Genomic DNA, 5,427 nt, shown 5'->3' on the forward strand with positions numbered 1-5,427 from the left:
GACTGAAACACATAAACTTAACACTGAGCAATGAACTGTGAAAATGAGGCCAAGGTCAAATAAAACCTGCGAGACTGACATGTACATCGAAGAATATTTCCATACACCAAATATAGTTGACTTATTGCATATAGTATAACAAAAAAGACCAAAACTCAAAAACTTAACTTTGACCACTGAACCATAAAAATGAGGTCAAAGTCAGATGACACCTGCCAGTTGGACATGTACACCTTACAATCATTCCATACACCAAATATAGTAGACCTATTATTGCATAAAGTATAAGAAAAACGGACCAAAACACAAAAACTTAACTATAACCACTGAACCATGAAAATGAGGTCAAGGTCAGATGACACCTGCCAGCTAGACATGTACACCTTACAATCATTCCATACACCAAATATAGTAGACCTATTGCATACAGTATAAGAAAAACAGACCAAAACACAAAAACTTAACTATAACCACTGAACCATGAAAATGAGGTCAAGGTCAGATGACACCTGCCAGTTGGACATGTACACCTTACAGTCCTTCCATACAACGAATATACTAGACCTATTGCTTATAGTATCTGAGATATGGAATTGACCACCAAAACTTAACCTTGTTTACTGATCCATGAAATGAGGTCGAGGTCAAGTGAAAACTGTCTGACAGGCATGAGGACCTTGCAATGTACGCACATACCAAATATAGTTATCCTATTACTTATAATAAGAGAGAATTTAACATTACAAAAAATCTTAACTTTTTTTTTCAAGTAGTCACTGAACCATGAAAATGAGGTCAAGGACATTGGACATGTGACTGACGGAAACTTCGTAACATGAGGCATCCATATACAAAGTACGAAGCATACAGGTCTTCCACCTTCTAAAATATAAAGCTTTTAAGAAGTTAGCTAACGCCGCCACCGGATCACTATCCCTATGTCGAGCTTTCTGCGACAAAAGTCGCAGGCTCGACAAAAATTAATCTCAGAAAAAAATTAATGAACTTTAAATAATATCATTGCCTGGTCATATTTGTCATGATGTGATCATTTGCTCATTGTTGAAGACTTTATGGTGACCCAAAGGTGTATAAATAATGTTATTTGGTTGATGATTGTCTTGTTAACAATATGCAACAATAAAAACTTTGAATATATACCATTGACTGTCAATTACTCATAGAAGAATTTTCAACAATAAAACTGAGAGACCACATTCTTGTGATAAGAGCATGGCTTGACCATGATGATGTCAACAACCAATCAACTGAATAACAAATATGTGTGTTTAGGGCTTTCCTACGAACCATAATTTAACCCCCAAGATTTTTTTAACATTTAATGATATGCATATAAAACACAAATTATCATAGAGAAATATTGATCTATCCTAATTTTTGAAAGCACACAACCCTTAATACACATAGTTTTTGCCCGTGTCTATTCTAAATATATGAGTGATCAAAATATAAAACAAATTTTGCTGTTCCTACTCCATGTATTCTAATGTCCAACCATTGATTATAGAGAAATATTCAATACGATAAAATTAAAATAAGTTTATTTATTAATCAGTCAGGGGTACTACTTAAACAAGTGATTTCAGAATCACTCCCTCGAGTGATTTTGGCTGTGAAATATTAAAAATTTTCACACAGACTTTTTAAAATCACTGAAACAAGTAATTTTAGAAGTTAAAATGTAATCACTTTAATAAGTGTTTATAACATTTTCTTGATATTTTTCCCACAAGCTTGATTTTTTTATTGGTAAAAAGACAACAATTCCATTGAAAAAACAACTATGTATATGCAGAAATTGTCTTTTGCTTGATAAGCCTGATACTTTTACAGTTTTATCAAAATATGCAAAAACTAGAATAGTTTGTAGATCAGGTCATAACCTTGAAGTAGATCATTCTAACTCTAAAGAAAACCAATCAGGTTACCTAATATTGTTGATCTTTGTCTGATAGTAAGAGTAGTTAATGAATTTTTGATTACAGAAAAATTCCCAAGGGTACTTTTAAAAGCTTTAGCGCACTAACTTACTGCCCAAGCGCACTGGTGAAATTAATATACAAAGAAAAAGGGATAATTGATTTATGTAGGAAAATTATAGAAAAGATTGTGAAAATATGGAAAATCAATGAAATTAGCATTTGAAGATCAAAGAAAACACTAAAATCACTTAAATAGGTGATAACTGAATTTATCAAATCACTGAAATAAGTGATGATGAAATCACTTGTTTAAGTAGCACCCCTGACTGTTAATAGTGAAAACTTCAACTTCTATCTTCTCCCACCCTGTCTTTTTGTAGCCCATTTTAGAAAGGTTGTTGTTTGGTCAGACACTTGTTGTTCCGTGATTCCATAGGTCTTCATGATGACATCTACAAAATCAAAAGTTATAACATTGTCAAGTTTAATACTGTTAAACACATTTAAGTATTAATAACTTCATAATGATGATATTTAAAGTATAAATCAAAAGCATAAGAACTCATGAAAACTAAATGAAAGTTAAACTTCCATCTAAATCTCAACTACATTTCCTTTTATATAGACCAGAAGGTATAATCTGCAAGAAAATCCTAAATACTACATTTTAACTTGAACAAATTGAAGGTTTATCCACATATGTCTTTTTCTGTATTACTTGTGCTGCTGCATGGATATCTGTCTGATTGACATATACAAGGGTTGTAAAGGGGGGGTTCTTAACACGAAAACACGTGAAATAAAAATCCCCAAAACGTCGCACGGAAAATAAAAATTGGGATAAATGAAGCAAGAGAAATAAAATCATAAATGTTAAGGAAAAAGTACTAGCAGTTATTACTCAGTCGTTCTTGGAGATCACACAGTCATGATAATGGACACGAAGACCCTGCGGTCACCTTTTCGCGTCTGCTAGTTGCATCCGATTTGAAAAAAAAATATTCATAACTTGATAGCAATTAATATCCATGATATTCTAGGAACATATACATAATGTAATTTAAAAATCCAGACTGACTTGGAATTTAGTCCCGGTTTACTTTTTTTTATCAAATGTGGGACAAGCATGAGAAATTAAGAGTACCGACACGAAACACGGAAAATAAATAAGGGGAAACACAAATAACGCATGTCAAACCAAAGACAAGAAAACAAGAAATAAAAAGGCCAAATACGTTGCATGCAAATATTTCTTTACCACCCTCATATGATATACCCTTCATCTTTGATTACCTTATCAAAACACTACTTCAATTTTGGCAGTAAAATATTAAAGGTCCAACTTGGTGAGCCATATAGCTTCTGACCTTTCCATCCCAATTTTGTAAACAACTGAGTCTCAAGCCCCCCTTTTTGTGAGATTTCGTGTAACTGAATTGAACAGGTAAATAAAGATAAAATGTCTTTCTACTTTTGATTTAAACAAAGGATGAATTCAAAAAGTCAACGATAAAAATTCATGAGACGTTGCAAGGTAAATCGGGAATGGTAACATGCTAAACATCCCCCTTTTCCTCGTGTAAAATTTAAACTTTTCAGTACAGTTTTCATAACAAATTGGTATGCTCACATTTCTAAAATACCATACTGTATTTACTGTAATCACAACAATTTATATATACTTACGATAAAATATAAAAGCTGTATACAGGAAAGATATTGATAAAAACTCTGTAGAATCACCTTGTGGTCTCGAAAGCGGATATTCAAACTTTGGCAACAAAAACAACTGCGCATGCGCATATCTGAATTTGTCTTAAAATAGAAATGTTAAAAATGCCGCGAAAATTTAAAAATCACTATTCCAATAGATCTATCGGTTGTTTATATTACAAGTTATCAACCATTGTTTATGAACTGATATATACGTCTTTCTCTTTAGATTGTTAAAAAGAATAGAAAAAAAAAGGAATGGAAACAAGATATTTGACATCAGCAGCCACGGAAAAAGGGGGCTATTTTTAGGGGAAGGGGTTATTCACAAATATTTATATTTACTGTATGATTCTGTATGCAAGCTGGTTCTATTAATTTATTATGTTTTGGGGTGGGGTGAAATTTGGTAATTTCTATTATATGGGGTGCAAAGTTCATGATTAATTTATGCTGATACATGATACACTGCGATTCATTGTTTTATATATAATTCTGTAATCACCACTACAATTAGTGATAAATCTACTGAATATTCTATTTTATGTGAATATCGTTGTCAATTTAAAAAGAATTGTGATGTGCCCAATACTTCTTTATTGACAATTCTGGTATCCACAACTACTGGATCCTACTGGGTTTTATATATGATCATATATTGTTTAGCCAACGTTGTTTCAATATTGGTGTTTCAACACAATGTTAATTCAACGTTGAAACAATGTTCTAATTTCAACGTTGAATTGTCAACGTTGAATCAATGTTGAATATTTGTTGATCAATGTATAACCTAAAATCAACAAAGATTCAACGTTGATTCAACAAAGTGTGCCTGCAGGGTAGTACCAATCGGAATACCAATCACTTGCATACAACACGATCATAATAATAAGCAAATAATTAACGGCTTCAATCATTTATTTGCATGTCCAATTTGTGTATTTTGTACGTTTAAATTCTGAAGAGGGTATTTAAACGACAAAAAGTATAACAAAAATACCGAATTCTAAGGCAATTTCAAAAAGCAAAAAGAGGAGTCCATAAAATCTGACAAATTCAAACGTTATCAATCAACGGAACAAGTGAAAACAACTGTCATACTCCTGGCTTGGTACAGGCATTTTTCGAGAAAAGTATGGGTTAAACCTGGTTTCATAGCTAGTTTAAACTCACACTTGTATGGCAGCTTTTTATATAAAAATAAAAACATGTGGAATAATTGCCAATGAGACAACTCTCCACAAGAGACCAAATGACACAGAAATTAACAACTATAGGTCACCGTATGGCCTTCAACAATGAGAAAACCCATACCGCATAGTCAGCGTAGTTCCCTTATGTTTTCATAATGGGGTGAGCAACCCAAACAGACATGATAGGTTAATGTGACAATAATAGGGATCCAACAGCAAAAACTGTATAAAGGTATATCATCGAATATATATATACACCCAGATTTTTCAGATGACCATTTAATTAAACTTGAAAACTTTGTATGAAAGATTTGATAAAAAAAAATAAAAAATACCAACCTACCTTCTTCAAACTAAATAATGAATTAACAACACCATAATTATCGGATATCATCACATGAGAATCCTGATTGTTGATACTTATGATCTTGTCTACCTTCTCCAAACGTCCAGTAAGAATCAACGGATGTCCTATATCACATCAAGTCATTACCAATGCATGATAAAAATGGAAGAAAATAGGACAAGTAACCATAAATTAATCTGAATGAATTTTAATTGATAATGAAATAGTTACA

The sequence above is a fragment of the Mytilus californianus genome, unplaced genomic scaffold (genome assembly GCF_021869535.1).
Source record: "Mytilus californianus isolate M0D057914Y unplaced genomic scaffold, xbMytCali1.0.p SCAF_5, whole genome shotgun sequence".
NCBI lineage: Eukaryota > Metazoa > Mollusca > Bivalvia > Mytilida > Mytilidae > Mytilus > Mytilus californianus.